Consider the following 11586-nt stretch of genomic DNA (forward strand, 5'->3'; position numbering starts at 1 on the left):
TGAGGAAATTTGTTCACAGAATTTAAATAAGTGCTTTCCCAACTTTTTTACATAGAAAATTCTATTTATTTGGCATTCTGGGATAAATGAGGGGATTTGGGAAATAGAGCTCAGTGAAAAATTCAGTACACCTCTATTGATAATTTGAGACGATTTAGTAGAGCATCAGGAAAGGTGTATGTGATGTGGTCACCTCAGGTTGCTCTCTGCCAATGGGTACTAAGTGTAAAGTATACAAAATAACAGTATATTCAAGCCTCAGGGAGTCACACAAATAGTGTTTCAATGTAATCTCAACCAGTATAATGTTGAAGAGTTATGACAATTGCTTTAAATATTGTATCATTATAAAAAATTTACAACCAACTGCATTTTATGGTACACCTTCAACCTATTTGTTGTTGGGAAGCTATGGGTTAAATTACAAGGCAAATTCAGGACTATGTGTCTCTGAAGTCTGTTCTTCCAGCCTGTAAACAGTCTTGCCCTTCTGCAGTGAAAAGCCAAACTGCATGACCCAGACTCCATTTATCCTTACAGTACTGATTCTTTGAAGTTTGATCATCCAGACTCACTTTAAGGGTAACTTTTTTGTTAACCATGGTCTTTAATCTTGTCCCCTTACCCCATTCTCAATCAGTTTTGAATCTAGCATCTCATACTTCTTTCTACTCACTCTCTACCCATATCCACAACAGGAAATAGGTGGGCAGGTGGGCCAAGTGAAAATTCTTTGAATTGATAGCAGACTGCCCCTGGGCTCTGGAGTCATCTGCTTCGTCACACTCTCCCTGTGGACTTCTGCTTATCTGCATCCACCGGAAGGTGAGCCCTGAAAGAGTGTCTATTCCCAGCTCAGCCAGTTGTGTTTACACAGAGACACTAAATTATAGTAAGTGGCTACTTAAGCTATCATTTTCCCAGCCCCTAAGTGCAGGAGGAAATCCATGTGTGATTCTATGCACCTTCTGTGCTTAACAAGATACATCTGAGAGCAGAAACAGTTTCCCTGTCTGTGCTTCAGAGAACCCACTGTCTCATGCAGGTTAATATTCTGTGGCTGAATTTGACACTGGAATTATTGATGTACATGAGAGCACAGTGTTCTAATATGAAGTCTGGTATTGCTTGTGTTTTACCCAATTATGGCTTGTCTAATTCCAAGCCCACTTGCATCTGAATTTCACTCCAGGCTTCTGCAGGGTAGAGAATGCTGAAGGAAGTAGAAGGAATACACAGATGGTATTTTTTTTCATTGCTTTGTCTGGCTAGCTGAATGGCTGGTGTGCCGGTGGTGATATGTGGCAGGACATCTGGGGCAAGGTTAGTGACCCATTAAGGTGTCCTGAGCTCTGATTAGAGAGAACTTGGAGCCAGCAGAGCTGTCAACAATCAGTTTCTTTTTGATTAAGATGCTGCCTCTTAACCCTCTGGAGGCCATTTTACCCACCTTCAGGAAAAGATAGAATTAAAGCCTTAGGTCATCGCTTAGTAGAAGCCCCAGGAGCTGACTAGACCAGAAAGGGCCTCTCAGCCTCTCTCAGCAGCTGTTCCATTATCAGGTTCCTCTACTGACAGGTAAGCTCATCCTCTGTCATACAGAGCTCCTAAGCTAAAATGGCTCTCCCAGGAGCCGCTACTCAAAGAAGAGTGAAGATAGTTAAGAAAGCTCATTAGTGAATTAGGGAGGTCAGGAAAAATACGTTTATTTATTAGTATGGCCATTTTGGCTGTTGCAAGGATTGTGTGTGTGTGTGTGTGTGTGTAAGAAGAGTTCTCTTTTGTCGTTGCGATTCAGTCTGATGTATCTCAGTAAGCTTTAGTCTGTGAGCTCCTCAGCTGCATCTCCTTAAAGACAAAAAGCATACCTTATTGTATTCCTAGGGCATGCACAGTGACTGGCACATAGTAAGTGGTTGAGAATGTACTGTGCTGAAATAATTACAGATTTAAAGATGCAGTGTCTCAGATTTGCTTCAAAGTAATAGAGTGGGAGGAGGAATTGAGTGTAAGTATAGATGAAACAAGATGGATTATGAGATGAAAACTTTTTAATCTGAGTGATATGTTGTAGGGATTTGTTACTATTTTTTCTAGTTTCGCGTTTGTTCAATGTTTTCCACAATAAAAAGTTTTTTTATTAATATCTGTATTAAGTATAACAAAATGTTGAAGGATATGGCAAAGACTGGCCTAGTGCTCTCCAAACAGTCTCATCTTTTTGCTAAGCACATAGCTGGGTTGCATTTTGTAGTCAGGCCACGTAATTAAAGTTCTGGCCAATAGAATGTGGACAGAACTGATGTAAGCCTCTTCCAAGTGTGACCATTATTCTGAATGATCCTCTAAGCATTCTCTCTTCACTTGCTTCCAGTCTGGATGTAGGAAATCAGTGAAAAGCTTCAAGCTCCTAGGCAATGAAAGAGCCTAGATGCCTGAATGATTTCATGGAGCAGAACCATCACTCTCTTCTACTGATGAATCTATAATAGACTATAAGGTGACTGAAATAAGCCTTTGTTGTTGTTGTTGTTGTCGTAAGTACAGTATTGAATTGCCCATAATCTTGCAAACCAGGTTTTCAGCCTACATATTTCAGACATGGGAGGAGACTCTCAGTAGTTATTTGATGTTTTAGAGAATCCAGAGCTATAATTAAATACCTCTGAAGATGATGATAATAACAAAACTAGCATCTTTTGAATAGCCACTATATGTCAGGCACTGTTTTAAGTGCTTTCTATGTATTAACTAATTTCACTCTCACAGCAACCCTATGAGGGAGAAACTAGTATTGTTCTAATTTTATAGAGGAAGAAACTGGGAGACTAAATAACTTGCCTAAGTCAAACAAATTGTAAGTGGCAAAGTCCAGATTCAGATCCAGGAAGTTTGCCTCCCAAGCTCTGCCTCCACCAGCCCACAATACTTCCTCAATATTTTGGACTTTGCCATAGGAGTTGAGTCCTGGCATAAAGCAATATCTGAACACATAATGTCACCTACAGAAGCAGTGCTGGACTCCCATTCTAGGGAGGAGTACACAAAACCGGAAAAGGTCCAAAGTCTGCTGTTCCACTGCCCCCGTAAAGGGCATTCTAGTGAGCAGAGTTTAACAATGGTATGATCCGGGATAAAACTTAGTGTCAGTGCTTCGTCCACTCTGACTGATTCTTCTTTTATTCAGTTTTCTTCCGCTCAACCTTGGCCTCTCCTGCATTTGCCACAGGGGGGAAATATTTGTCATCTGTTTTACCTGTATCTGCCACTCTTCTACACCCCCTTCCTCACCCACCCTTCATGACCCCCTCTCCCGGATCCCAACCCAGAGCCTATTTCTCTCCTTTTTCAAGCAATTCAGAGCACATATTAGGGCAGAGAGTCATATCAATGCTCATAAAACCTCCAAATGACAACAGTGATTAATTACTCCCTTGCTTTTTGACTTCACTTGCCTGCTGCAGACACTACCTATCTTCAACAGCCAAGAGAGCTGAGGAGGGGCCACCATCAAGCTTTTTGCCAGTGCACTACCTAGGACAGAATTTTTCAAACTGCATTCCATGGAGAGGCTACAAGAAGCATCTGAGAAGATGGGAGAAGATACATAAGCATTGAATGAATGGGGCTCTACATCCCCCAACTCCACTTCTGTCATGGCAGTTCCGCTTTATCTGCTTCACGTTAGATTGCATTTGGAGAATTGTTCCATCCTTGAAAGAGAGAGAGAAATAAACCCCTTATTTTGGAAGATCCTTTGGATCGCTAAACTTCTGGGCCCCTTAATTTCTTGAATCTCTCAGTTTCCACCATTCCTGCCCACCAGGAGCAGAGGTAGGAAAGACCAGCCCAGCAGACACTCCCAACTCCTAACAGCCCACTTTCTAGGTCCCAGAGCCAAGGAGCATTACAGCAAAACAGAACTCATGGATGGAGTAAGGGGCTGTGGGTTGTTGCTTCCCCTACAAGTCCTACAGTTCTGAATCTTACCTATCCTTGCATAGAGTAGATTTTTAAATGAACATGGTAAGACTGGATGGATGATCCAATCTCTATTACTTTAGATCATTCTGGGGGGAGCGGGGGGACGGGACTGGCCTTAGATCTCAGAATGGCCACAATATTCATTCTTCAATATGCAGAGAGGCAATTTGGCATAGACATTAAGAATATGAGATCTAGAATCAGACCCTTGCTTCAAATCCTGGCTCTGCCACTTCAAACTATGTGACCTTATTCTTGTAAATATGAATACCCTTGCAATGATAATGTTTCTGTCATGAGGATTAAATAAGTTAATACATGTAAAATACTTGGTTACTTGGTGCCTGGCATGTTAGTGTCAGTAAACATTAGCAAATGTTAGCCCTCATTATTGTTGTTACCCTGTTCAAACGCCTTCCTCTGACTCTTCCAAGCAGTATTCATTATTCTCCTCTGCACTTTTTAGCAGTTTGCTCAATAAAGCAGATTCTTTGAAATCAGGATACATAGATATCATAAATTCAGTCCTTACTCCCATCTTAGCACTTGTGGTTACATATCTGTCTCTCCCTCTTAACATCTGGCTCCTTGGGGAAATATTCCATATTTTATTCATCTTTCTATCCCAAGGACCTGGTATATTATAAGTGCTCACTGCAGTTTGATTGAATGAATGAGCAGCATTGGCATTTGTCTGGAGTTGGGAGACTCTTGACCATTTCCTCCTGGCCTTCCTATCTGCTTTGCATCCCAAAGCCTCAGCTCCTTTCTCTGCCCCAACATGAGGATGAGGTGAAGAGTCTGGGCTGGGTCCAGGGCATCTCTCCTAGGCTTGGCTGTGAGGCTATGGGAATTCAGGGCACACAGAAGAAAATAACATTTGCTGGGCTCTTTATCACACTTAATTCTCACAGCAGTTTAGTAGAGGTGTATTCTTGTTGGTCCCTTTTTTTACACATGAAGAAACTGACTTTAACAATTTTCTCAAGGTCACATCTGCCTGAGGCAGAATTCAAACCTGAGTCTGCCTCCTCAGCTTGTGCTGTTTCCACTCACTGGCTCCCACTGAAGCAAGCCAAGATCTGCACCCCATCCCACCTCCCTGTTCCACCCCACCTCTCTTCTCTCCTTGGTCTTATCTTTGCTCTTCCATATTAGCCTTCTAATATTATTTTCCTTCCTGAGTTGGCTTATTTATCACTTGGCCATGTCTTCTTATTAATATAACCAGAGCTTAAACATTATGCATCCCTACTGCCTCGTTTGCCAGCACGGTGCTGAGCACTTACGAGCTTTGCAATTAGACTGAGCTCAAAGGGGCCATAACATCTGCATCTTCATGGAGAAAGCTGCTTTCATAGGGAAATGGGGTGGAGAGGAAAGGATGCGAGATGGGCAGTACAAGACAGTGTGCGGCATATGCATGGTAAAGGTGGGACCGAGGTGGGGAGCAGAGTAAAAACACCACCAGGAGCTACTCCCTTGCTGCTCAGCCTTAATTCAACATTGCCCTGCTTGTGACTTGGAGCTATGAGCCTCCAGGAAAATCCTCGGGTTATTTCTAACAGAACCCCCTTCCATCTTATTCCTATGGCTAATATCAACAACAGCATCAATAGTAACCCTTTGCTTACTGAGCACCTACTATGTGCTTTACACACATTTAATCTCATTTAATCCATGCAACAATCCCATGAGCTAGATGCTAATATACTCCATTTTATAGATGAGGAAGCTATACTTCGGAGAGTTTAAGTAACTGTTCAAGCTCACACAACTAGTAAGTGACGTAACAAAGAGAAATGGTAGAAAGGCCTGAAAAGGAAGAGGAGTTGGAGTGAGGGGCAATTGACATCAGAGTAGGCCTCTTTAAGCTGCTCCTGTTTGAGCAGCTGCCCAAGTGAGCTGGCAGAGTATGGGAACAACTGAAAGCCCCCCTCCCAGCAGCTCACCTCATGGCCTACCTGGAAAAGAAGGATCCCTGGGCCCCAAAGGTTGACACTCTCATCTCTTCCAAGGAGACTTCCAAACTAGCAGAGGTTGTTCAGGGACCAGGGGCACTTTATCCTCAGGGAGAGGATAAAGACCATCATGCTTTATACTTCCTAGACCGAGACACTTTACCTTTCCAGTGGATACCACAAGAGCCCCTCTAAAACGATGTCTGCCCAGCTGATTGATTGTTCTCTCCCAAGACTGTTCTTTTTTATTGGCTTTCCTCCCTCTTTTCCTTCTTTAGCCTCTCATTTCAATCTCCTGGCTTCCTGGGCCCAAGTCTTTGACATCAATTTGGAGGCCCTCTAACAAGTGTTCCAAGACAGTTCCCTCTGAGTTGTGACACAAGGCCAATTCTTAAGAAAACCAGGCTATCGGAATTTATTTGTTCATATTTTTTTTCGTTTTTAAATTTTAGCCTGTCTGAAATTTTGTCAGTTACCCTGGAGGTGGTCCCTCCTTCTAAGGGTCTCCCAGAACCCAAACACTGGTCTAATTCAGAGATTTGGGCTAAGCCATGTAGCTCAGGAAAGTCTATCCCAAGCATCTTGCGGAAGCAGCCCTCAATAAAAAAGTAAAAAGCATTGATAGAACAATTGGCCTTTTTTTTTCATGCTTAAAACCTTAATAGATTGATGTGGTTAAATAATGCAGAGCCAAGTATTAATAAGTCTGTAGGTGAGACAGGTTATGCTCAGTGGCTCAGAGCTTCCCCCACCATTCCCCTCCTTTTCTTCTCTCTCCCTTGTTTCTCTTTCTTCCAATACAAACAAGTTGGTAATTGGCAATTCCCATTGCCAGTTTATATGCTCAGTGAGCAGCAAAGTAGTCCTCACTGGATTCTTTCTGTGATGTTACCAAGGAACACAGTGGTAGCTGGAAGGACCTTAGAGACTATTTATTCAGCAAATAGTGTGCACGTATTATTTTCCAGACACTGTTCTGAGTCTTAAAGCAGACCGAAAAAGTTTCTACCTTCATGGAGCTTATGATCAAGTAGGGAGACAGACAATGAATAAATCTATGAAATTTATAGTATCTGAAACAATAAGAATTGCTAATGAGACAGAAGAGTATAAAGAGTGCTACCAAGGGTTAATATTTTAAATAGGGTGGTCAGAGAAGCCCTCACTTAGAAGGTGGCATGTTAGCAAAGAGCTGAAGGAGACGAGGGTGAGGAATATAGCTAACTAGGGGAAGAGCATTACATGCAGAGGGAACGGCAAACATAAAGGACCTGAGGCAGGAGCATGGCTGTTCGGAGAATAGCAAGGAGGCTGGCGTGACCAGAAAGGAGAGAAGCAGGAGACAAGGTGAGAGGTCATGAAGGTCTGGATAGTATAGAGCCTTGCAGACCATCATTAGGACTTAACCCAAATGAAATGAGAAGTTTTTGAATGGTTTGGAGCAGTGGATTGACATAATCTGACTTAAATGTAATAAAAGTGATTATGCTGGTGACTGCCTTGAGAATAACTTAGAGGTAAACACAGGGGGACTAGTTAGGAGATACTGCACTCATCTGGAGGGGTGATAAAGCTTAGGTATTAAGAGCAGAGTCCCTGAAGCCAGACTGCCTGGATTCAAATCTCAGCCATGCCCTTACTAGCAGCATCACCTTGGGCAAACATCATAACCAATCTCTCTGTGTCTGTTTCTTCATCCGTTGAATGGAGAAAATAATTGTACCCACCTCATAGGGTTTTTGTAATGATTTAATGAGTTAATAAATGTGAAACACTTAGAACACAGAGTTGTTGTGAGGAGTTGAAACACTTAGACTAGTACATAGCAAAGGCCGTTTGTGTGTTTGGTGTTATTATTATCGTTATTATTATTGTCTGAATAAGAGATGACAGTGAGTCAGGCCAGAGCAGTAACAGTGGGAGAAAAGTGGTCATATTTGAGGAATGTTTTGAAGGTAGAGCCAATAGGATTTGCTGACAGATTGGATGTGTGGAATGAAAAGAGAGGGGTGTAAATGCACCACGTTCATATTACAGTTGAGGAAACTGAGCACAGCTAAGGCCACCATTGTAACAAATAAGTCTTAAGGAGTACTTGTTGCTAAACGTGAACAGAAATCAAAATTAAAGAACAAGGCCACTCATGGTCTAACATACAAATCCCTATGTAATCCACTATTTTCATTTTAATGTATTCCCTTCAGTTCTTATCTTTATGCATGCATGATTTTTTAAAATCTACTTTATTTTTCAGCTTTATTGAGGTAGAATTAACAAATAAAAAATTGTATGTATTTAAGGCTGACTAATATTCCATTGTGTATGTATTTTTTATATATACCACATTTTCTTTTACCATTTACTTACGTTGATTCCATATCTTGGCTATTGTGAATAATGCTGCTGTGAATTTCTGCACAGCAAAGGAAACAATCAACAAAATGAAAAGGCAACCTATGGAGTGGGAGAAAATATTTGCAAACCACGAATCTGACAGAGAGCTAATATCCAAAATACATGAGAAACTCATATGACTCAATAGTCAAAAAACAAATAGCCTGATTTAAAAATGGACACAGGACGTTTTCCAAACAAGACATACAAATGGCCAACAGATATATGAAAAGGTGCTCAACATCACTAATCGTCGGGGAAATGCAAATCAAAACCACAATGAGATATCATCTCACACCTTTTAAGGGGACTGTGGTCAAAAAAGTAAACCATAAGTGTTGGTGTGGATGTGGAGAAAAGGAAACACTTGTACACTGGAAATGTAAATTGGTACAGCAATTATGGAAAACAGTATGGAGGTTCCTCAAAAAATTAAAAATAGAACCGCCATATAATCTAGCAATCCCATTTCTAGGTATATTTCCAAAGGAAATGAAATCAGTATCTTGAGATATCAGCATTCTTATGATCAATGCAGCATTATTCATATCATGCATGATTTGTAGTAATAATTGCATCAACATAATGTTATATTCTACAAAATATAAATATGTGGCACTTCTTGACTCTAGCAAGGGCTCATTGGTTAAACGTTAAAGAAATTAATGTGATTAATACCATTTATACTCCAGGATATAAGCAGGGCACAGAATTCCCCATTTTGAGATGAAAAAGCATGCAATCCTTTTATCAAGTGAGCCCATATAGATTGGTAAGTACATCACATCTTATTTCAAGGAGATCACAGTCTTATGGGGGCAGATCAAATCACTATAACTGAGGGTTATACTGGAGATATATATATATATATGTGTGTGTGTGTGTGTGTGTGTACAAGTTACCTTGGAAGCACCATGGAACATACACTTAACTCTGCTTATAGAAATAGGGAGGCTTCCAAAGAGAAGAGACATCTAGACAGATGAAGCTTATTTTCCACACCTTTTATTTTATTTTATTTTATTTTATTTTTAAGTTCCAGGGTACATGTGCAGGATATGCAGGTTAGTTGAGTAGGTAAACGTGTGCCATAGTGGTTTGCTGTAGCTATCAACCCATCACTTAAATATTAAGCCTAGCATGCATTAGCTATTTTTCCTGATACTCTCCCTCTCCCCACACCACTGCCCCACCAACAGGCCCCAGTGTATGTTGTTTCCCTCCCTGTGTCTATATGTTCTCATTGTTCAGCTCTTATAAGTAAGAACATGCAGTGTTTGTTTTTATGTTCCTGTGTTAGTTTGCTGAGGATAATGGCTTCCAGCTCCATCCATGTCCCTGCAAAGGACATGATCTCATTCCTTTTTATGGCTGCATAGTATTCCATGGTGTACATGTACCACATTTTCTTTATCCAGTCTATCACTATTGGGCATTTGGGTTGATTCCATGTCTTTGCTATTGTGAATAGTGCTACAATGAACATATGTGTGCATGTATCTTTATAATAGAATGGTTGATATTCCTTTGGGTATATACCCAGTAATGGGATTGCTGGGTCAAATGGTATTTCTGGATCTAGGTCTCTGAGGAATCTCCACACTGTCTTCCACAGTAGTTGAACTAATTTACATTCCCAACAACAGTGTAAAAGCATTCCTATCTCTCCACAGCCTCTCCAGCATCTGTTGTTTCTTGACCTTTTAGTAACTGCCATTCTGATTGGCATGAGATGGTATCTCATTGTGGTTTTGATTTGCATTTCTCTAATGATCAGTGATGTTGAGCTTTTTTTTTTTTCATATGTTTGTTGGCCACATAAATGTCTCCTTTTGAGAAGTATCTGTTCATGTCCTTAGCCCACTTTTTAATGGGGTTTTTTTTTCTTGTAAACTTGTTTAAGTTCCTTATAGACTCTGGAAATTAGACCTTTGTCATATGGATAGGTTGCAAAAATTTTCTCCCATTTTGTAAGTTGTCTCTTTGCTCTGATGACAGTTTCTTTTGCTGTGCAGAGCTTTTTAGTTTAACTAGATCCCATTGGTCAATTTTTGCTTTTGTTGCAATTGTTTTTGATATTTTCATCATTAAATCTTTGCCTGTGCCTATGTCCTCAATGGTATTGCCTAGATTTTCTTCTAGGGTTTTTATAATTTTGGGTTTTACATTTAAGTCTTTAATCCATCTTGAGTTAATTTTTGTATAAGGTGTAAGAAAGGGGTCCAGTTTTTGTTTTCTGCATATGGCTAGCTAGTTCTCCCACCAACATTTATTAAATGGGGAATCCTTTCCCTATTGCTTGTTTTTGTCAGGTTTGTTGAAGATCAGATGGTTGTAGATGTGCGGTCTTATTTCTGAGTTCTCTATTCTATTCCATTGGTCCATGTGTCTGTTTTTGTACCAGCACTAGCTGTTTTGTACCAGCACCATGATGTTTTGGCTGCTGTAGCCAAAACTACTACTACTGTAGCCAAATACTACTGTAGTTATAGTGTAGTTTGAAGTCGGATAGCATGATGCCTGCAGCTTTGTTGTTCTTCCTTAGGATTGTCTTGGCTCTATGGGCTCTTTTTTGGTTCCATGTGAAATTTAAAATAGCTTTGTCTAATTCTGTGAAGGATGTCAATAGTAGTTTGATGGGAATAGCATTGAATCTACAAATTACTTTGGGCAGTATGGCCATTTTCATGATATTGATTCTTCTATGCATGAGCAATTTTCCGTACCCTTTAGATAGGGCACAGATGAGACTTAGCTCAATTGGCTTTAACCACACTGGCCAATGTGTATTGCTGATTGTTCTGGCTGCTTTTCTTACTAGACTATGTGTGCATCTCTGATTCCAGCACTATCCAGATTCCTGACACATGGTATCTGCTCCTTTAATGTTTATTGAGTAAGTGCAGCATATCTGAAAAAAAGTGACCTGAACAGTGGCAGATGAAGAAACCACACAGCACACTGGCCTTGTAAATCATTTTTGGGGGTCAACAAATATTTTTACTGATTTTCAGAAAGACCATGTTTCTCATCTAAAATCTTGGTAATGGATGGTCAGAAAATGGAAGCCATTTTTGGTATTTCAAGTAGAAATAATTTAATATGGAGTCTGACTTAGACAAACATTGGATAAGCTGGGGGAGTGAAGGTCAGGAAGCCACTGCTAGAGGTTAAAAAATTGAAACATGCTGGGATCTCAAAGAAGCCACTTCAGTCTCAGCTGCTTGCACTACCAAAGCAGGTGATT

The 11586-nt window shown here is 40.5% G+C and overlaps 1 long non-coding RNA gene across 1 annotated transcript; it reads left to right on the forward strand.

Annotated features, from left to right (window-relative positions):
* The first annotated feature begins 696 nt into the window (after positions 1 to 696).
* On the forward strand, positions 697 to 3767 carry LOC134808366 (uncharacterized). Its single transcript, XR_010151158.1, has 3 exons — positions 697 to 825; positions 2375 to 2500; positions 3465 to 3767. It is a non-coding gene; the product is annotated as an uncharacterized LOC134808366 (long non-coding RNA).
* Positions 3768 to 11586: the final 7819 nt, after the last annotated feature.

The sequence above is a fragment of the Pan troglodytes genome, chromosome 15 (genome assembly GCF_028858775.2).
Source record: "Pan troglodytes isolate AG18354 chromosome 15, NHGRI_mPanTro3-v2.0_pri, whole genome shotgun sequence".
NCBI lineage: Eukaryota > Metazoa > Chordata > Mammalia > Primates > Hominidae > Pan > Pan troglodytes.